This window comes from Geotrypetes seraphini, chromosome 4 (genome assembly GCF_902459505.1).
Source record: "Geotrypetes seraphini chromosome 4, aGeoSer1.1, whole genome shotgun sequence".
NCBI lineage: Eukaryota > Metazoa > Chordata > Amphibia > Gymnophiona > Dermophiidae > Geotrypetes > Geotrypetes seraphini.
The window spans coordinates 204,679,670-204,703,449 of NC_047087.1; the positions used below are offsets into that span (position 1 = coordinate 204,679,670).

The window sequence follows — 23,780 nt, forward strand, 5'->3', positions numbered from 1 at the left end:
AGAAAATTAATAACTTCATACACTGATTCTGAATTAGTCTTACTGTTCCTATTTTGTACATTGAGGTCTCAAAAAATATAGGACTGTTTAATTTTTACACTTTTTCTATATAAGAAAAGACTTGTTCCACCTAAATGAAAATGTCCTGGGAAGAACCTGGAATTGTCATTATTAAGACTAACAAACTTTTTCAGCACTGTAGCATCAATTTACATTGTGTTGCAGTGTTAAATGAAGACTGAAAATGCTCACAAACATATGTAGTAGTCTCAAAATTTTAGCTCTTATGTCCATCTTAGCATTACAATATTTAGCTACGATTAACTTAGGAACTGGTGCTTTTGGTCCTTGAGATTTAAAATATATTGAATGTATTTTAATAAATCAATATTTGGTCATATTAATGCTTGTTTTTGTATGTCTTCCTCTGACACCATTGTCGTTGTCTTTTTCTGTCTCTGCTTTCCCATTATGCCATTGTCAAGGAGTTGAGGAATTAGTCCATTACTTCTGTGATAAAGCATGGTATAGTACAAATTTCGGATTTCTTCCCACTTCTGTCTCCTACTTCATGGCTCGAATACTCCTTGCATGATGCATGTGTGTAAGACACCCTGCATGCAGTACAGTCATGCTCTTGTACCACATGTATACACTTTTGTCTCAGAAAGACATTCTAACTGGAAACAAAAAATACTGATGAAAGAACATTTAGTCTTGTTAGATCAATCCTAACAGATTTTTAAAGGCATGAATAAACATTGGTTTTTATAAGTATTTATTATGGATCCAGAATCAGATACGAAAAGGTGCTAGCTGTCATTGTTAATCATTCATTGAAACCCTCTGCACAGTGTCAGCAATGGTCAAGAAAGCAAATCAAATCCTAGGAATTATTAGGAAAGGAATGGAGAACAAAACTGAGATGATTATAATGCCTTTATATCATTCCATGGTGCAACCATACCTTGAATATTATGTGCAGTTCGGACTCATAACTGCACAACATTTTTTTTTTCTCCTTAACCTGGGGGGGTGTCCTGTTTTTAGAATTTAATTTTATTGTAATGTTAATTTTTCCTTTATGTATCAGTATGTAATGTAGGTATTCTGTTTCTTAATATAATTGCATGTTTGTTTTTGTTTTTTATTCCCTTTTTATATTTTCATTATATTGTAAATCGCTATATTTTAACTTTGGTTTTATATTTGCGGTATATCAAATAAATTGAACTTGAACTTAAAAAAAGATGGAGTGGAGTTAGGAAATGTACAAAGAAGAGTGACCAAAATTATAAATGAGATGGGATGATTTTCCTGTGAGGAAAGGCAAAAGAGGTTGGGGCTCTTCAGCTTAAGGAAAGGAGACAGCTGAGGGGGAAGTATGAGGTCTTTAAAAATCTGCATGGAGTAGATGTGAATCACTTATTTACTTTTTCCAAAAATAAAAGGACTAGGGGGCACCCAGTGAAGTTACTAGGGTTAACATTGTTATGACAAACTGTGCTGGGCAATTTACCAAATGTGTGGACTTTCTCTTCTGGCTATGTTCCTACTAGTAAACAACGAACAGACTGCAGATAATGTACAAGATGCAGGCGTTGTTTATTAGTAAATGCAGTAACATATACAACCTTATAGCCAACCAAGGGACCCGACACGGTCCGTGTTTCGGATAACACGCCTTCCTCAGGGGTCCATGGTGGTTAAGGTATAAAGCAAACTGCATAAAAGATAACAAACATTCAGACATAAAAATACCATATATTTAAAAAAAGAGGGGGAGAGTAATGCACAAGAGATATGAATCAAAACCAGCTATACTCTTGTGACAATGATGAGCATAAATATTATTTATGCTCATCATTGTCACAAGAGTATAGCTGGTTTTGATTCATATCTCTTGTGCATTACTCTCCCCCTCTTTTTTTAAATATATGGTATTTTTATGTCTGAATGTTTGTTATCTTTTATGCAGTTTGCTTTATACCTTAACCACCATGGACCCCTGAGGAAGGCGTGTTATCCGAAACACGGACCGTGTCGGGTCCCTTGGTTGGCTATAAGGTTGTATATGTTACTGCATTTATTAATAAACAACGCCTGCATCTTGTACATTATCTGCAGTCTGTTCGTTGTTTTCTGGTTGCTGTTATATACTGCAGACTACGTTGGATTTTCTTTCTCCCTTTTGTGCATTCTCATTATGTTCCTACTAGTACTATTATTTCTATAGTGCTACTAGACGTATGCGCACTGTACAGAGTCACAAAGAAGAAAACAGTCCAGAAAATCACTCTTGTGCATACAATATCACCCCAGAATATGACAAAGGAAACCAGAAATAACTTAGACTAATTAGATAAGTTTATTGAAAGAATTAATTCAGCAAAATCACAAAGAAAATAACTTAGTATAGCTGGTTAATATATAACTGTAGGCAAACGGATATCTTACTAAGTCTGATCACATATCTAAACTTTTCTAAGTCAACTAGCTAGTACTCTATGTTCCCCTAACTAAGAAAAACACTAGTTCCTCAATATTATAACTAACTACAGACTATAAATTAGGTCAAAGAAATATATTACCTGTGTCTATTTTTTTTTTTTTTCTCTCTGGAAAGGCCTACACTGCTAAGTGCTCTCAGAGGAAGGGAACAAACACAAGCCCCTTAATCCACCTTTGAATAATATTGTGATCACATGGAAAGTCCCAACGTTTCATGCATATATGGCTTAGGGCACAAGACATCTTTGCACAGTCTTTTTAAGGAGGGCGCAAAATACACAATACTAGCCACTCTTCATGCTATATTTCCCGTCCTTAGCATCCGATAGGTTGATACATGTGCATGCCACTCTCCTTTTCCCAGAACCTCTCCAGGCCTAGGTCACTGTGCACCTCACATCCAGGCATGTTATGTCACTCTGATAATTCAGTCTTCAGCCCATTGCTTCTCGCATGAGTCAGCTGCTTTGGGTCCAACTTAAACATGTGGTCATGCCAATTATCAAATAGGCCAAAGGGCTCCTGCTGAATCTGAAAAACAGCTGAATTATGGCAAGCAAAAGCCTGTCAGCCATTTTAGAGAGAGACAACTTCCCTTGTCTTCCATTTTAAAGTTAGCATCTATCTCTCTACTCCTGTTATCCCCAATTCATAGAATAAATAATAACATTTTAAAATTTGTTCCTAACATTTTTCGCTCCATAAGATGCACTTCCCTCCCCCCCAAAAGTGGGTGGAAATAAGGGTGCGTCTTATGGAGCGAATATACCCAGCCGCAGAGAGAATTATACCCTCCCAGGTCCCTGGACACTGCCCTCCTGCGCCGCGGCTCTATTGGTGTCTGGGTGAATGAGTGAGGGTGGGATGAGGAGGCTGGGATGGTGGCGCTGAGCCCTTGTAGTTGACCTCGCCCTCCATCCACGATGAGCTCGGAGGAGAGCGCAGGCACTGCTGCAGACGCAACCGCTGGCCTTTATTAAGAACTTCTGGGGCAGCGAACTGGGACCGCGGTTGTTCCCCTGCTTGAGGAGGAGGCAGAGCCCAAGGATGAAGAACCGCCGGCAACAGGGGCAGCAGCATTCCCCAGCCAAAGCAGTACACCAATGCCAGAGTCCCCAAAGCTGACTCGGGCTCCATCTGCATCAGCCCAACCCTCATCTGTAAGGTCTGCTTTCAGGGAGCCGAGCAGGTACCGGAGCGTGCTCATACACAATCTCTCTCACTGTTTCTGCTTTTTACTTACCGGTATTTTTTTCCTATTAAGAAAGAGAATGGTGGGTTCAGTGGTCTCTTCTGAGTTAGGGATGGGTCACAGGATGGGTTGTTTATTCTTTTGGGTGTTTTGGTTGGTTGGTTGGGAGGGGAGCTGTTACCCCTGAATGTTGAGCTAGCCTGGCTGTCACTGTTGGGAGGGGGGGTTGTCTGGGGGATTGTTAGGGGTGTGTGGGCTGGTTTTGTGATATTTGTTACTTGTTTGTTAGATTTTTGTGTGCTATATTAAATTTAATAAAATGTTTCAACACTGAGAGATAATGGGTGAGTAGGGAGGGGGTGTAACAAGCTGTGCATTAAAGATAAGGTTATCCTTTATTTTACCAATTGCTGACTCTGCAGCATATACACGTGTCTGTGGGCACAATGCAGGGACATGTGTTATACAATATTAAGCTCACCAAGATTTCAGTGTGGCTATGTACTATTACATCTGTTTAATTGGATGAGACCTTAAGAAGATTTCTTAGAAGAAAGTAGTTCTGGTGAGGTTGTGATGAGGGTAACTTAAGCATGAAGAATATTTTTTGTTTGTTTGTTTTCCTCCTCTAAATTTAGGGTGCGTATTATGGTCAGGTGCGTCTTATTGAGCGAAAAATGTGGTAACTTCAACTACTCCAAAAAATATTTTTACTGATTGTGGTTTTGAATCACCCTGTTCTTTGGGAGGAAAACATGTACATTACATTAACCCCATAAGCTTCCTGTTGGGGAGAATTATTGGGTTGGTTATTACAGAATAAATATTTTTAATATAAAAATACTGAGCTCTGTTTTGTGCACACTCTTACATTTCTTGTCCAAGGTTAGAAATGGGATAATGGGCTTGATGAACCTTTACATCTTTGCAAATATCAATCACTTCACTTAGTATGGACAGGTCAGACACTATGTATTGCCTCCAACTCCTCCCTTTTGGGATGGACTTGAATAATTGAATAACCATCTTCAACATGGCCTCCTCTATCACCACATTGAGAAGGAGGACACTATTCTCTTTGTCAACCTTGTTTGAAGTTTTGACTAGCTTAACAATCTTTAGGGTGCCAAGAAAGCCAAGGGAACTTCAATTCAAAAAGATGGACCTTAAAAAGGTGAATCTCCCACTTCAGCTAAGGCATGTCACAGCTCAGCATAGTTCTAAGGGTGATCATGTGCCTCTTGGTCTAATGCAATGTCTCTCAAACTTTTTTAGCTCTGGCTAAACAGAGCAAATGTTTTGCATGGCACACTAAACGGAGCAAATGTTTTTTGCGGCACATAATTGAAATCATAAAATTGCAAAACCAACAAAATGTTAAATTCGAGAGTTATTTATTTAAAGCTCTTTAAGCTATGTATGGGTAATTGTAAAAACTGTGAAACTAAAGTAGATAAAATAGAATTGCTAAGCCCAGAGAGCAGGGCAGGCAGGAGAAGAGAGTCAAGAGGCAGGAGACAAGAGGGGAGAAGAGTCGAAGGAGGCAGGAGAGTGTGAGTGGCAGCAGCGAGAGGTAGCTCCGCCCACCCCTAACATCAGCAAAGCACTGATCCAGAACACTTCCTTAAAAGGGGAGGAGCCAACGGTGATTCGAAACAGCTGAGCCCAGAGAGCAGGGTAGGCAGGAGACAAGAGAAGAGTCGGAGGAGGCAGGAGAGAGTGAGGGGCAGTGGCGAGAGGTAGCTCCGCCCACCCCTGACTTCAACAAAGCACCAATCTGGAACTCCTTAAAAGGGGAGGAACCAACGGTGCTCAGCCATTTGGTGCACGTCAAAGGCGAGCGTTAAAGGTGCGCGCCTTAGCGAGAGCGCCTTTGCCAAAGGCCTTAAGAAGGAATGCATCACTGCAAAGAAGAAGCGCTAAGGAAGAACACCTACACAGGCAAGTACCACAAGGACAACAGGACAGACAAGCAGTAGATTAACAAATACAGTAGTAGCAGAGGGCAACCATAGCAGACACACAGGACACACACACAAGCAAGCAAGGGTAGCAAGTCTAAAATCAGGTGAGGGACCTCCTAGTAACATCAAGGACACTACATAAGGAAACAGAGAGAAGCCACTTCAAGCAGCAGACTGGCAAGCGGACAACAGTGGAAACAGCAGACAGAAGAAGGATGTTGAGCTACCCAGTTTTCTGCACCGTCTGCCATATGTATGACTACCTCCCCTCTGGGAGGCGGTCTTATGTATGCACTCGATGCGGGGAACTGGAGAGCCTGAAGAAACAAGTCAGACTCCTGGAGGGCAGAATACTGGAACTGGAAGCACTTCGAGAAGTGGAGGAGGAGGACAGAGATACAGAGAACGTCAAGACGGAGGAAACCATTGAGGAAGAGGTCCGGGAGTTAGAAAGTTCATCGAGGAGGCATACAGGGAGGCCGTGGAAAATCACCAGCAACAGTGGAACTGCCGAGATACACCTATAGAGAGTGAGGACCACCTGGAGGACAACCACAAGGAAGAAATGGGTGACACAGCAGCGAGATCTGGAAACAGCGGAGGGAACCCACAAGAAGACGAGTCTGGTGCAAGCCAACACCAGGATGAGGGAAGATGGAAGTGCACAGAGGACACGGACCTGGAGAGATGGTCATACACCAAGGACACGGACTTGCGGCTAGAGAGACAGAAGATAGAGAGGACAGCAATCGTCATGCAGACTCCATCATCGGACAAGTTGACAGCCACATAGCGGGAGGAAGACAGGATCAGCTGGTGACCTACCTACTGGGATCCAAGGTAGAAGACATAGTGAGCCGCATCGACAGGTTCATCTACAGCGTGGAAGAGGAAGATACGGCGATGGTGAGCCATGTGGGAACAAACAACATGAGCAACAGAAACTACAACAGGGAAGTACTGAAGGACCAGTTCCGGATGCTAGGAAGGAAGCTGAAGACCAGAACGTAGAGGATAACGTTCTCAGAGATCCTTCCGGTACCCAGGGCTGACAAGAAGAGGCAGAAGTCAACACATGGATGCAGCACTGGTGTGAGGAAGAAGTATTCCACTTCGTGCACAACTGAATGACGTTCTGGGGAAAGAGCAAGCTATTCAGGAAGGTTGGACTCCACCTCAGCGGAGGTGGAACGAAGCTACTTGCAAGCAACATCAAGAGAGAAATTGAGAAGTTTTTAAACTAGGAAGAAGGGGAAAGCCGATGGTTGACTGAGAGTCGATGGTTCAGGAACCGGTATACCCAGAGGATACCGTGCAGAAAGATAGCGGGAAAGACTCACCAAATCATGGGCAGGACAGAAATCCTGATGGATCGAAAGGGACACAAGAGGGAAGGAATTGCAAGAAAGTAACAGGCCGCAAACTCAAGTGTATGTACACGAACGCAAGGAGCCTAAAGAATAAGATGGTTGAATTAGAAGCTATGACACAGAAAGGTAACCTTGACATCATTGGCATCACAGAAACATTGTGGAACGAGGAAAACGTCTGGGACACTGTGCTACCAGGATGCAAGCTATACCACAGAGACAGAGTGGATCAAAAAGGCAGGGGCATTGCCCTTTACGTCAAAGAGGAAATTGAATCTACCGGAGAGAACACGAAGAATAAGTTAGTTTTTATGGATCAAAATTCCGGGAACAAATGGAATGGAAATGAAGATCGGCATCTACTACCGACCCCCAGGGCAGTCTGAAGAAATTGATGGAGAAATGACAGACGAGATTCAACGCAACTGCAAGGGAAGCAATGCAGCTATCATGGGTGACTTCAAATATCTGGGGATAGACTGGAACCTAGGCACCTCCGGCTGCTGTAGGGAGGCCAAGTTCCTGGATGCTGTAGGCGATGGCTTCCTAGAACAACTTGTCAAGGAAAATACGAGAGGAAATGCAATTCTGGACTTAATTCTAAATGGACTAAGAGGACCGGCATAGAAGTAGAGGGGATGCTGGGAACCAGTGATCACAATATGATCCATTTCAACCTGGAAACGGGACGGCCACGGCACTGAACTTCTGAAAAGGGAATTACGAAGGGATGAGACTCGTGGGAAAGAAGATTAAGAGGATAGGCAGTGTAAAGATGCTAGAGCAAGCATGGTCCCTTTTTAAAGACACAGTCACCGAGGCGCAAAATCTATATATACCGTGTATCAACAAGGGATCCAAGAGGAAAAAGAACAAGGAACTGGCGTGGCTCACTGTGCGGTGAAGGAAGCAATCAGAGACAAGAAGACTTAGTTTATGGAATGGAAAATATCAAAAACAGACGAAAACTGGAAAAAGCACAAACAGCATCAAAACAGGTGCCATAAGGCGGTAGGGAAAAAGAACCCGATGTTCAGCTACAAAATGGGAGGATCACTGCTAGGGGTAAGTAACCTAGAAAGAGACCTGGGAGTGATGGTGGACACGTCTTTAAAGGCGTCGGCACAGTGCGCCACAGCCTCAAGAAAAGCAAACAAAATGTTGGGTATCATTAAGAAGGGTATCACGACCAGGACAAAGGAGGTCATCCTGCCACTGTATCGTGCAATGGTGCGACCGCATCTGGAGTACTGTGTCCAATATTGGTCGCCGTACCTCAAAAAGGACATGGCGGTACTTGAGGGAGTCCAGAGAAGAGCAACTAAACTGATAAGAGGTATGGAAAACCTCTCATATACTGACAGACTGAAAAAGCTGGGGCTGTTCTCCCTGGAAAAGCGGAGACTTAGAGGAGACATGATAGAAACCTTCAAGATCCTGAAGGGTATAGAAAAAGTAGACAGGGACAGATTTTTCAGATTACGGGGAACCACATGTACAAGGGGGCACTCGGAAAAATTAAAAGGAGACAGGTTTAAAACAAATGCCAGAAAGTTCTTTTTCACCCAGAGGGTGGTGGACACATGGAACGCGCTTCCGGAGGCTGTGATAGGCCGGAGCACGTTACAGGGCTTCAAAGAAGGTTTGGATAGGTTCCTGGAGGATAAGGGAATTGAAGGGTACAGATAGGAGTAGCGGTAGGTTATAGGGATAGTCTGGGACCATTGCTCGGGCAGTGGGCCTGATGGGCCGCCGCGGGAGCGGACCGCTGGGCGAGATGGACCTCTGGTCTGCCTCAGCGGAGGCAACTTCTTATGTTCTTATGTTCTTAAGAGGGGCCAAAAGAGATTACAAGGAAAAAATAGCCAAGGAGGCAAAAAACTTCAAGCCGTTCTTTCGATATGTTAAGGGGAAATGACTCACGAAGGAAGTAGTGGGGCTGTTGGATGACCATGGAATAAAGGGAGTGCTAAAAGAGGACAAAGCCATTGCCGACAAACTGAATACATTTTTTGTGTCTGTATTTACTGAAGAGGATATACGCAACATACCGGAAGCCGACAGGCTATATGCGTGAAACGAAGATGGGAAGCTGACAGGGTTGACGTTCAGCCTAGAAGAGGTATGCAGGCAGATTGATGGGCTTAAAAATGATAAATCCCTGGGACCAGATGGCATCCATCCGAGGGTAATTAAGGAACTGAAAGGAACTATAGCTGAGCTGCTTCAACTGATAACCAATCTTCAAGAAAGGTTCGAGGGGTGGTCCGGGAAACTACAGACCAATGAGTCTGACCTTGGTACCGAGAAAGATGGTATAGGTGCTGATAAAGGACCGCATCATTGAGTACCTTGACGGACATGATCTGAGGAGGACCAGCCAGCATGGCTGCAGCAAAGGAAGATCTTACTTGACGAACTTGCTGCACTTCTTCGAGGGAGTAAACAGACGGATAGACAAGGGTGACCCAGTCGACATTGTATATCTGGATTTTCAGAAGGTGATTGACAAGGTTCCGCATGAACAACTACTTCGAAAAATTGCAAGCCATGGAATTGAGGGTGAAATACGTGGATTAAAAACTGGCTGGAGCATAGGAAACAGAGAGTGGGGGTAAGTGGACAATACGCGGACTGGAGTGCCGCAGGGTTTGGTGCTTGGACCCGTGCTCTTCAACATATTTATAAACGATCTGGAAATTGGTATGACGAGTGAGGTGATTAAATTTGCAGACGATACAAAGTTATTCAGAGTAGGAGGATTGCGAAGACCTGCAATGTGACAAACACTCTCAAGAAATGGACCATGACATGGCAAATGAGGTTCAACGTGGATAAGTGTAAGGTGATGCATGTCGGTAACAAAAATCTTGTACACGAATACAGGATGTTCGGGACGATACTTAGAGAGACCCCTCAGGAAAGAGATTTGGGAGGTCTGGTTGACAAGTCAATGAAGCTGTCCACTGAATGTACGGCAGTGGCGAAAAGGGCGAACAGAATGCTAGGAATGATTAAAAAGGGGATCACGAACAGATTGGAGAAGATTATCATGCCGCTGTACTGGGCCATGGTACGCTCTCACCTGGAATACTGCATCCAGCATTGGTCGCCGTACATGAAGAAGGACACAGTGCTAATCGAAAGGGTCCAAAGAAGAGCGACTAAAATGGTTAAGGGGTTGGAGGAGTTGCCATACAGCGAGAGATTAGAGAAACTGGGCCTCTTCTCCCTCGAAAAGAGGAGACTGAGAGGGGACATGATAGAAACATTCAAGATACTGAAGGGAATAGACTTAGTAGATAAAGACAGGCTGTTCACCCTCTCCAAGGTAGGGAGAACAAGAAGGCACTCTCTAAAGTTTGTTTTTGTTTTTTTAATGTTCAATAAGTTTTTTTATTATAATTTGAATAATACATTATCCAATAATACAAAGGAAAAAAGGGAATCTCCAAACAAAATACATAATCAATCATGAATAATTCCTTTTTAAGCCCACTAAAAGGGGAGACATGATACAATTTACAACAGAAAAGTATAGGAAAAGATAAAGGAACGATACTTCTGTACTTCTTTGAGGGAATAAGCAGTCGGGTGGACAATGGGGAACCCATCGACATCATTTACCTCGATTTTCAAAAGGCTTTTGACAAAGTACCACATGAAAGGCTGCTTAGGAAACTGTGGAACCACGGGGTGGGAGGGGATGTGCACAGATGGATCGAGCACTGGTTGTCGGGTAGACTGCAGAGGGTCGGAGTAAAGGGCCATTATTCTGACTGGCGGGGAGTCACGAGCGGTGTGCTGCAGGGATCGGTGCTGGGGCCGTTACTCTTCAACATATTTATCAATGACCTGGAAAAGGAGGCAAAGTGCGAGGTTATAAAATTTGCAGACGATACCAAACTGTGCGGTAGAGTTAGCTCCAGGGAGGAGTGTGAGGACCTGCAAAGGGACCTAGACAAGCTGGAAGACTGGGCAAACAAATGGCAAATGCGCTTTAATGTGGAAAAATGCAAGGTTATGCATATAGGGAAAAAGAACCCGTTGTTCAACTACAAATTGGGGGGGCATTGTTGGGAGAAAGCAATCTTGAGAGAGACTTGGGTGTGCTGGTGGATGCATCACTGAAGCCATCTGCACAGTGCGCAGCGGCCTCAAAAAAAGCCAACAGAATGCTGGGCATCATATAGAGGGGCATAACTACCAGGACGCGGGAAGTCATCATGCCACTGTATCGAGCGATGGTGCGTCCACATCTGGAATACTGCGTTCAATATTGGTCGCCGTACCTCAAGAAAGACATGGAGGTACTTGAGAGAGTCCAAAGGAGAGCAACGAAACTGGTAAGAGGGCTGGAACACTACCCATATGCTGAGAGGTTGGATAGGCTGGGGCTCTTCTCTCTGGAAAAAAGGAGGCTCAGGGGTGATATGATAGAGACCTTCAAGATCATGAGGGGCATAGAGAGGGTGGATAGGGACAGATTCTTCAGGCTGAAGGGGACAACAGGTACGAGGGGGCATTCAGAGAAACTGAAGGGAGATAGGTTCAAAATGAATGCAAGGAAGTTTTTTTTCACCCAGAGGGTCGTGGACACTTGGAATGCGCTACCGGAGGAAGTGATCAGGCAGAGTACGGTACAGGGATTCAAACAGAGACTGGATGGATTCCTGAGGGATAAAGGGATCGTGGGATACTGAGAAAGCTAACCAGAAAATAAATGTAGAAACCCAACCAGGTTGTGCAGGTGCAAGACCGGAGGGCTAGGACTTTGATAGGAAGATAGGACTCAATTAGGAAACCAAGGAGGCATGGGGGCCCCTTCTGGTGATTTAGACAGGTCGTGACCTGTTTGGGCCGCCGCGGGAGCGGACTGCTGGGCAGGATGGACCTATGGTCTGACCCAGCGGAGGCACTGCTTATGTTCTTATGTTCTTAATTAATTCACAGTTCACTTACGTGAACCATGTGTCGTTCCTTACTATAAAAGGGATAGATTTCTCCTCACGTTTCTTAGTGATGAAACATTGAAGGAAATTAAACTTATTTCTGTTCTCGAGCAACTAAAAATTATTGTAATTGGATAGGATCCCAAAAAACATATTTGACATCTTTTAATTTGATTAAGCATTTACATGGGAATTTCAAATAAAAAGATGCCTCAAGAGCCAAAACTCTAACTTTTTACCTCAAAAACTTTTTCCTTCTAAATTGAGTGGCTCTAGAGACATCAGGAACTCTCTAAAGTTAAAAGGGGATAGATTCCGTACAAACATAAGGAAGTTCTTCACCCAGACAGTGGTGGAAAACTGGAATGCTCTTCCAGAGGTTATTATAGGGGAAAACACCCCCCAGGGTTTCAAGACAAAGTAAGACAAGTTCCTGCTGAACTGGAACGTATGCAGGTAGGGCTGGTCTCAATTATGGCACTGGTCTTTGACCTAGGGGCCGCCGTGGGAGTGGACTGCTGGGCACGATGGACCACTGGTCTGACTCATCAGCGGCAATTCTTATGTTCAATGCAATGGATGTGCTTGTTTTTAAATGCAAATTAACTCAAAGCATGGCTTGATAGTTGACAAGCAGACATGTATTTCATCATCCACCATCTGCAGTTCTCTTTTTTTGTCCAATTTAATTTCTGTCAGAGCTGAAAATCCAAGCACAAAGATAAGATCCAAAAAGTAACAAAACCTTGATTGCTTTGTTGCTCAAGTTAGGATAACTACTACATAAAAAAAATAAAAATAAAATTACTTGCCATTAGTTTTCAAGGACCAATCACATCAAAGAATGAAACATGTTGCATCCTCACGCACACAGACGCTCATAACATTGACAGATTCTTCCATACGCTACATACATGTCATCTATTCTAGTGTATACTTATGAAGGAAATTTTTTAATTTAAAGTAAAATTCTGGAATCTCTCATGGCACACCCAGAATCTGTTCAGGGTACACCACTGGGCCTTGGCACATAGTTTGAGAGACACTGGTCCAGTGACTCGGTCATAATATCTTTCTTAACCAAGAAAGCACATCTTTGATGTACATGATGCACTCCACAATGTTGTCCAGAATACGGGGTTATAGTAACAACATTTCCCTAGTAAGGCAGACCTCACTTTCATTAAACTCATGTAGGATCTCCATATCACCAGGGCAACAAACTATCATAGCAGCTCCCATGTCGATATGCATCATAGATGCTTCGGGAGATCAATTCCTTGAAAAAGCTCCACTTGGAGCAAAAGAGAGTCAGCAATTGCATTACGTATTCCTGGAATGTGCCTTGCACATGCAAGATATTAACAAAGCAGATACTGCAGAACCGGCATCCTCAAAGGGTCAACTTCTAGAGTATAGTGTATGGATTGCCTGATTATGACATCATTACAATGCGATTATTACACCAGAATGTTACTTTCGTGTGTTGCAGCTGATCTCCTCAAAAGGAAATGATTACCACATGGGAAACGGCTCCAAAAAGGCTAACTTTCTCAGTTGTCCTTGCTACAGTCCAATTCGCTGGCCGCTTTAAGACACCATGATCCTGGGGGAATGCATACACGTTAAATCAGCATAGTGCTGTTTACCAGCAGCACAACTTAAACTTTTCTTCTTTAGCAGAGGAAAGTGAGGGAATGTGTCTTATCAATTCTGTGTGCTTGAACAAGAAAGTCCAAGTATCCCTTGTATGAATAGGAAGAAATGAATCTATAAATAGGTTAGAAACAGACTCTAGTCTCTGCCCCTTCTACTAATTAGTTCCCACCTGGTTTGCAAGCAGTACTTACATAGTAGCCTTTGCTCAGTTAGCGTACATTTTGTAACAGAGGCACAGCCAACAGTCAGAAACTAGAAGCCTCTAATGTTTACTGCAGGGGCCTTCATCACCCTGTAGTAGGTCTTTTTTTATTGGTAAAAGGAAAAGATAGTTCCACTACCTAGTGGAAATTACAGTGTAGGATTCAAACTCAGTTCGTTGGTGCCATAGGCAAGTGCCTACCAATTTGCACCATGTGGCAAGAGTAGCCAGATGATCAGAGCAGTGAGCCATGAACAGGGAAGTCAGCTCAAATCTCATTGCTGCTCCCCTCAATGATCCCAGGTAAGTTGTTTATCCCTCCACTACCCTCAAGCTGCAAATCCCAAATCATAAGCTCTTGTGGGACAAAAGAAAAAAAGAAACCATTTGTTGCATCTGAATGTAACTTTTCATAAACTATGGAGAAAAGGCATGAGCTAAATCCAAGTCATATGCTGGGATGTTGTCCATGTACTAACTATTCTCAGTGTTTGTCCGAATAGAGGCTATTAAAGTTAAAGCCAAGTGACACCACCCCTTGAACCACTCTTATTTTCAGAAAGCAGGTACAGTGAAATCTGCAGACTGTTAAAAATTCTGCTGCATGACTTCATTCCACCAGTATTACTACACTGACATTAGCCTTCTGCTCAAGTCACTTAATTGGCTCCCTATCCATTTTTGCATACAGTTCAATCTCCTCTTATTGATTTACAAGTGCATTCATTCTACAGCTCTTCAGTATCTCTCATCTCATCTCTCTTTACTCTTCTCCATGTGAAATCCGTTCATTGGGTATGTTTCTCTTATCTGTATCTTTCTGTATTGCCAACACCAGACTCCGTTCCTTCTAACTTGCTGCACTGTATGCCTGAAATAGATTCCGAAGTATCAAGCTCCGTCTCTGGCTGTATTCAAATCTAGGCTAAAAACCTACTTTTTGAGGCTGCTTTTAACTCCTGTTCATTTGTAAAGTACCCATGTCTGTTTAAATCATTTCCACTGTAAGCCATTCCCTAATCCCTTATTTGTCTTTTTTAATTGGATTGCAAGCTTTGTCAAGCAGGGACTGTCTCTTGCTTAATGTGCAGCACTACAAAAATAAATAGTAGTAGTAGTGACCACAGCTCCTGTATTTGAGCATACTAATCTTTTCAACCCAGCAGACAGGTCAGGGAAGCTTGCCCTTAAATAGAACTTGACTACAAGCATGGAGCCTTAACAGTGACAAGCAAGAGCAAAAGTGGAAATGTCCAACCATTCTGATTGGACATTTCCACTTTTGCTCTTGCTTGTTTGATTTTTATGGATTTGTTTCCCCTGTTTTAGTGTGCCTTAGCAGTGACAACACCATGAAGCCAGAAGACTCAAAGACATAAGATCTTGAGGCCATTGATTTTCTCAATGTCTGACATGACTGTCTCTGCTCTTGAAAAGGCAGCCTCCTACCCTAGCTTTATGTTGAATTCAAGTAGAGCCTCTGACAAGCTTTTTATAGGAAGACCCATTTCTTACTGCTTATGTACACCAACCCAGATATCTGCTCTTTCTTACCTTTACCAGAAGTATATCTTGGGATTTCTTGTGGTATATAATTTAAAAAATGGGAGTTACCACTTACATCCCGATTTAGTAGTACAGAAGGTAGATGCAGGGTAGGGATCAAATCTATACCCAAGTTTCACAGTATCCAACTGCTTCACCAGTTAAAAGTGGTAGAGGCCACTTTGAAAGGACAAAGAGAATGATAAACCATTTCTCAGCTTTACCAGGTAAGAGTCAAACGGTAGAATTTTTTTTTTTTCTTTGCTAAAATTCTGCTTTCCTGTCAACTGCTAATACAGTGTTTGTATACTGTTCTGGTAAAAGCACAGAAGAAACTTCAGGGAATATTTAACTCCATCAGAAAAAGTGGTAGTGCTCACTTGTAATGAATGTTCACCATAGATAACAGGATTATCAGGCACATAGTACCTGAGAGATGCATTCCTTCTTGAGCTATGGAACTAACTGAGAAACTGAGGAGATTGCTGCATGAGTACTAAGCTCTGGGGGAGCAGGTCCATTTGGTGACACTCAATTAAATGACCTACTTGTGTGCCTCATCAATCCTGCTATAGAAACAATCTGTTACAGGTGTTAATTAAAATTCTTATTCCTGTGCAAACAGCATGTGATTCCTCAACTCGCGAGTTGCTTACAGAAGACATCAATCATTTTCTTCTTTCCACCCCCTTCTCTTTTTGGGAAGCGCCCCCCTCTCCTCCTGCGTGCAAGTTGAGAAGATTTATTTTCATCTGCTCTGCACTAGATTTTTTTTTATTTTCGGGATTTAATCTGATATTTTTTTTCAAGGCTCTCCTATGCTAAGAGGTGCCCAGTAGTCCTGGGACAATTCTGCCTGGGAGAACGGCAAGACATTGAGGTCTGTAGCCAGAAGGGCCACACTTTAAAAAAGCACCTGCCTGGCTGGCCTGCAATACTAATTGGGAGCTCAGGGCTAAGTCCCCTGGGAGTGGTGCTCACCCATGCACAGTCAGGCGCTTGAGCACGGGCTGATTAATCCCAAAACTGTCCATGTGGCTTGGTAGAGGTCAACTCCATATGGGAGCATGAGGAGCCGAGGGTTTCAGGTTTTTTGAACCTGATTAAAAGGCAGCCTAATAAGACAAGCCGCTGGAAGCTACCCTTGCTAGTCTGAGACAGAAATCCCTTCTCCATTTCTAGCAGCAGTGGGAAGCTGATGCATAGCACATAGAAACATCGTGACAGATAAAGGCCAAATGGCCCATCCAGTCTGCCCATCTGCAGTAACCATTATCTCTTCCTTTCTCTAAGAGAACCCACATGCCTTTCCCAGACTTTCTTGAAATCAGACACAGTCTTTGCCTCCACCACCTCTACTGGGAGACTGTTCCATGCATCTACCACCCTTTCTGTAAAAAAGTATTTCCTTAGATTACTCCTAAGCCTATCACCTCTTATTTTCATCCAATGCCCTCTCATTCCAGAGCTTCATTTCAATTGAGACTTGACTCATGCTCATTTATGCCATGTAGGTATTTAAACATCTCTCAAGAAAAACATCAATGTTATTAGCCTAGTGGTGAAGATACCCACTGAAGCACATTTACTAATAGTGGAGAAAAAGCCTCAACTGCATTAACAAATGCTTTCAATATCAGATGGCAGCCCAGCGGGGTTATAAGCCAGTCAAATTCTGTCTCATAGGCAAAAAACTCCACCAAGTACAAAATGCTGTTTTCAAAAATGGGTTAACCCACACCACTGTGCACAAGAAAACAACAGAAGAACAGCAAAAGAACAGGAAAAATGCTTAACTTATCTTTACTAGCTGGTATCCTTGCTCACAGACCGTTGCAATCGGGTTCACATCTGTTCATGTTGAAATCACATCTCAACTGAAGAAAGGCAGCAATTATTCCAACAGGGCTCGTGTTTTGCCACCTAGTGGCTGCATATGGGAAATATCCAATGTTCTCTCTCTCTCTCCAGCTCCGTGCACTGAAGGCTCCATGCTGATGCCTGGATTTACAGGGGTCGGTGACAGCCCTAGATCAGGAAGAGGATCCAAAACTGTGCAGGCTATTTAAATTGACACATTTAACTGAGGTTATTACAGTTTCTTTCCCGGAGTTGGATATAGAATCCTCTCAGATTTCTATTGCCCAGCTCTTGCTGTTAAGCAGTACAAAGTCACAGTTCAGGTGCTTCCTTTCACACTCAGATCACAAGAATGATAATGGAGCCTTGAGAAAAATCTGAGGGTCCTCTGGGGGCCAGGGCAATGAGGAAATTTTGTCTCATGACTTTTGATTTCCTGCTATTTATTAGTCAACTTAAGGTGAATTCTTTGGTTGCTCAAGTTACTAAAAGAACTTCTCTGCCTAGTGAAGATGGAGTTCTCCTGAAGGATGCTCAGGGTGGACTTAGTCCTCAAATGGCACTTTGAGGCATTGGCATTAGGCTTTAAAGCTGTGGCCATGGCTTCCTTTGTGTGCAGGCATGCCATAAGTTACTACACCAGAATCCATTTGCAGAGGGGGCGCAGTGCCCTTTTGTGGTTCTGCCCAGGGTGGACTATATGGCAGATTCTATTTATCTACCAAACTTTCCTAACTCACCAATAGCGTGAAAAATCCACCAAATAGTAAACACTCAATTTGTTCTTTTGTTAAATGGGAGTTCAGATTCCACCATTTTTGAACGCCAGCGGCAGTAGGAAATGGAACAAACTTTTGCTTATCCTTAGGTAAGGGTAGTAGTTTTTAATAAATAAAGGTATGGGAATGATTGATGGAAGATAAGATGTTGCTCTTTATATATGTATTGCAGTTCCCCGACCTTGATAAAGACAAATGAAACACGTCGGGAAGGGGAACCTTAAGGACTAAAAGATAAGTTCAATTTTAAATATTTAATAAATATCTAATAAATTAAAAAATTAAACAAGTTATAAAGAAAATTAAGTTATGATATAAGAATTGTGAAGGGAATAATGAAGAGCACCACTCCTACCAATTTTGTTTGAAATAATGGAATCTGAACTCCCATATAACAAAAGATGCTATTTATGACATGCTCAGTATCATGAGTAAAGTGTCAGCGTATTCAATCTCCGCCTGCACAATGTTATTGATCAAGCATTGGGTGGGAGATTTGGTGTCTAAGGCCATTTTGTACAAGCTCCCTTTTAAGGGGCAAATGCTTTTTGGAAAGGATTAGACGACTTGATCAGCATGATGAATCATCGTCCCAAGTCCTTGCCAGACAGTAAGCCATGAGGTACCAGGCGCTCCAATCGTGTTTCCTTTCACTGTTACAGAAAAACACATTATTGGTCTGCAGACTCCTCATCCCATAGGTCCTTCCAACGTGCTAGAATAGGTTTGGGGGCTCAGAAGAGCCTCCACATCCGGTTCTCACTCTGCCAAAAATTCAAAGAAATCGCAATGATGCCAGGTTGACCTCCAATATCCCCCACATAGGAGGGAGACTCTCAGAGTTCTGGGAGACTTGGATGCAGATTTTATCAGACCCAGTGGGTACTGGACATCATTCAAGAGGACTACAAACTTGAATTCTGTTGTCCCTTCTGGGACATCTTTCTGGACTCTCCAGCAGGAAGACCAGAGAAAGCAGCCAAGGTTAGAATAACTGTGCAAATTGGAGCCAGTGCCAGACACAAACTCTGGCTCAGGCAGATACTTGATATGCTTTATTGTGCCCAAGAAAGACTCAGAAGATTGGAGACCAATCCTGGATCTCAAGTCAGTCAATGCAGCGTTAAAGGTTCCTAGGTTCCAGATGGAAATGGTGAGATCAGTCATTGCCTTGGAAGCTCGAGGCAAATTTTTGGCCTTGTTGGATTTGACGGAGGTTTACCTACATATACTCTTTTTTCCAGATCACAGGAGGTTTCTTCAGTTTTATGTGCTAGAGAGCCATTTTCAGTTCTTGGTGCTGCGCTTCAGCTTGGCAGCATGCCTTGCACTTTTACCAAAGTAATGGTGGTGATAGCAGCACATCTGCGTAGATCAGGCAAACAAGTTCATCCGTACTTGGATGATTAGCTGATCAGTGTGCCATCCAAGATGGAATGTCACCAGGCAGTGTCTCAGGCAGTTCATCTGCAGGATATATGGTGGAATATAAATTTCAGAAATAGCAACCTGAAACTCACTCAGTTGTTGGAGTATTTGGGGGTTCTGTTCAACATGGAAGAGCTGAGTTTTTCTTCCAGAACCATGCAAATTGAAGTTCAGACGCCAGATCCTGGTGATTTTGGAGCTACTGATGCCTATGATTTGGCATTACTTGCAGGTGTTAGGCTTCATTGTAGTGACTCTGGCCAGAGTCATTATCCAGAGGCCTCCCTCTCTGCATAGTCTTGGGTGACCCTAACAACAGATATCATTCTGTACGGCTGGGGGGGGGGGGAGAGTCGTTGAAAGAGTCATCCAGTACAAGGGCGTTGGGTGTCCTCACAGAGGGCACGATCCATCAACAGATTACAGTTGAGCCGTTCAGTTAGCTCTAAGGTTCTTCCAGGTGCAGCTGAAAGGCAAAGCAGGCAGGGTCTTTGACAACAATGCCACAACTGTGGCATATATTAACAGACAAAGAGGAATCAAGAGTGCTCCACTGCAGGTAGAGGCTCAGTTTCTGTTTCACTGGGCAGAAGCCCATCTGCAGGCTGTCATGGCAGCTCAAGTGGACAATATCCAGGTCAATTATCTCAGCAGCCGCACCCTGAATCTGGGGGAATGGTCTTTGTCCCAGAGAGCATTCATCTGCATTGTGAAATGCTAGGGTGGCCAGCATTTAATCTCATGGCCTCTGCAGACATCAACAAAGCTTCTTGTTTTTTCAGTTAAAGGTCAGATCCAGGAATTGTTGGCATAGAGACACTAGTAGAACCTTGGCCAGTAAATATATGTATTCCCCCATGGCTAATGATAGGCTGGGTCCTTTGCAGGATTGCAACCCATTAAGGATTGGTAATTCTTGTGGCTCCGGATTGGTCGTGTCGTCTTTGATACACGGATCTAGTCCAGTTGCAGCGAGACAGCTGTCTCACTACCGCTTCTCTAGTAAAAAACGACTTGCATGTGAATAGCTGTTACGTTTTTGATATGCTTTTTTACTTGCTCTACACGTCCCTGTCGCCCCTGCGTCCTGATACCAGCTGTTCTGCTATCTTTAAAATCAGTAGCCTTGCCGGTTTTTCAGCCTTGGAGAAATCAGTGGAGAAGGCTCATATATATGAATGAAACTTGAATTTTTGGTGGGTACCCTCTGGTTTGCTGGGAATTAGTAATTAAGAAAATATTTTACACTGCATGGCTGTTTTGAATAACAATTGAAGTATTTTATGTATGCTTTCAGAGACACCACCACTTTTTCAGAGCTTTGCTGAGTGCTCCATTTGGTTCCCTGACATAGGATCAAAACGGGCCCTGTCCGAACCTTTGATGAAGCTAAGTGATTGCTTGTGATTGTTTAAAGTATAAGGACTTTTTCTATGCTAGTTTGCAGCAAAGAATTTTGTTTTCCACTGGAATTTACAATATGCAATGATTGGGTGGTGAGGTTCCATGTTGTTGCCTTCGTGTCTCAGCATAATTTTGAATTCTAAGTGTGTGTTCTAGAAGTATTAATTTCACTATCCTTCCTATACATTGGCATGTCACCCGTGGTACAGAATCCAGAGGGGTCATAACAGACTGGAAGATTAGGTTCTTACCTTTGGTAATTTTCTTTCTGTTAGTCCCTGTGGGATTATGTACACCCCACTCTCTAAATGCTCAGTTTCTCTGGATTGCCTGCCATTTTTTTTTTCTTCAACTATTTCTCCTTACAGGCCACAGTATCTTCCATTCAGCAGATGGGACCTATGGGGAAATCACTCTTCATGGCATGTTTTTAGTTTGTGCTTGTTGCATGCACCAGGTTTGTTCCATGTTGTTCATGTGTTCTTTGCCTGTGTTCCATGTTGGCAGTTTATTAATTGTGTTTATTTGTTGCAGAGTTGAACTTTGTGTTGGAGAAGTTACTAATACTACTATTTATTATTTCTATAGTGCTGAAAAGAGTATGCAGCGCTGTACAGTTTAACATACAATAGAGAGTCCCTTTTCAGAAGAACTTACAATCTAATTTAGACAGCACATTTCAGGGTTGGGGAGGTTATAGTGGGTATAGATATCTGACAGCAGCAGAGTTGGAGAGATTATAGTGAGTATAGGTATCTGACAGCAGTGAGGGGGAGTTAAGAGTTGAAAGCATTCAAAAAAGTGGGCCATTAGCTTGGATTTGAACACCGCCAGAGACGGAGCACGATGTATTGATTCAGGCAACCTGTTCCAGGCATACGCCGCCGCAAGAAAGAAGGGACAGAGTCTGGAGTTGGCAGTGGAAGAGAAGGGTACAGATAAGAGGAGCTTGTCCTATGAGTGGAGATCACGGATGGGGGGAGCATAGGGGGAGATTAGTGAGGAGAGATATCAGGGGGTTTCAGAGCGAATGCACTTGTAGATCAGTAAGAACTGTATTCGGAAATGGACAGGGAGCCAATTAAGCGACTTGAGGAGAGGGGTTATGTGAAAATAGAGGCCCTCACGGAATATGAGTTGTGTAGCAGCATTTTGAACGGATTAAAAAGGTGAGAGACAGGTGCGCAGGAGGACCAAGAGAAGTACGTTGCAGTTGTCTAAGTTCCCCGTACCCCCTTGATAAATATGCCTTGTTCCAATAAGATTGGTTGTGTTTTGAACTGAACTGAAGGGGGGTGTCTGTCTAATCAGTTAAGTGGGAGGAGCACATGCTGAAAAAGTGTGGATTTCTGCAATACCCGGTTCGCGGGTTGGGATTGAACACCTGTGGCACAGAATTCTCCATGGACTAACAGAAAGAAGATTACCAAAAGATAAGAACCTAATCTTTCAACATCCTACTTTTGCTCTGCACCTATTGCTCAGGGAATTTTAAATGTGGGAATGTTCCGTGCAAATAAATAATTATAAGGTTTACAGTATAATGTATGTTCTAGTGCAATGGATGTGTCATTCTGGGCAGTAGGTATTAGGAATCCATTCCAGGTTTTCAACTCTGCCTCCTTCTTCAGAGGGATCTGCTGCCTCTTTCAGTTTTTCCTTTTGCATGCGATCGGGAAGGTGTCTTCTGAAATCTGTATATTTCTTTATTATTTTTGGTATTTTTCACAATTTTAGCGGATATTGATGCATCAGAACTCCCCAGTGCAGGAGAAAGCTCTACATGCATGGAGAAAAAGCAGACTTGGGTCTACAGCATAATCCCTTGGGGACCTGTTTGGCCAGCCTGCAGAGAACTTTGTGGAGCTCGGGGTCCATTTCCCTAGTAGTTTAGCTCAACTACTGAATTGCAGGGGCTTGAGCGTAGGCTGTTAGGCATCCACAGGGGACTCAGTAGGGCTCTTCAGGGTGCCAGCTGCAAATTGACCTCCATAGAATGAGTGTCTATTTCTAAAGACAATGCAGCATCTTTTATCAACTGGTAACCAGTTAAATATATCATCATTCCTCATAGCAGATGCAGTTTTGAATAACAACTTTTAAGCAAGTATTTTTAAAGTATAAATCTAGCAATCAGCATCTCCAGATCCCCTTCTTTTGAAATCTTTAAAAGCAACCAGGCTGATAAAATCATATATAATAAATTTTCCACATTATTTGAGTGAAAAAAACTAACATTTTAGGGACTGTTGTGTAGGAAATCACCCATATCTTGAAAGAAGTTCATCTACATGTGAAGCCCCATTTTTAGATAGAAATAGAAATCAAAATTCAGGTGTCCAGGGTTGGGAGCATGGCAACATGCAGCAGTATTTTAGGAAAAGATCTAACAATACATTTATGAATGCCTATGTGTATGCTGGCTAAGTGCAGCCGAAGCATCCATTTTACAGTTGTCAGTGTCCAAATCATTAATGATTTGACCAGTTTCGCTATTCGGTGAGTTAAGTAGGTCTTCCAGCACTCCTGTCTAGACTGAATGTGGAATAGGCAAGTATGAATTCTCACATGCAAGTACGACTTGTCACTGTTGACCAGTTGGTTTCTCACTGTTTGTCATTGACCAGTTCACTGTTCTGTGAGTATTATTGCTCAGTTAACACAGCACTTTATCTAAAACCTTGTTTCCTCAACTTCACCTGCTTCGCCTGATTACCCTGCCCGGCTCGGCCTCCACAGCCAGGCGAGGAATGCACAGAGCGCTAAGGCGCAGGTCCAGTCGGTACATCCCTCGGCTAGGGAGTCGCCCATATGTGGCTGACTCATCCTGCTTGTCCTAGTAGAAAGTGTAGTTACTTACCTGTAACGTAGGTTCTCCGTGGACAGCAGGATAGTCAGCCACACAACCCACCTG

The 23,780-nt window shown here is 43.1% G+C and overlaps 1 protein-coding gene across 9 annotated transcripts in view; it reads left to right on the top strand.

Moving 5' to 3' along the window:
• The window catches only part of CCSER2 (coiled-coil serine rich protein 2), a 296,048-nt gene that overhangs the window by 252,410 nt on the left and 19,858 nt on the right, over positions 1–23,780 (top strand). The window lies entirely within an intron of this gene.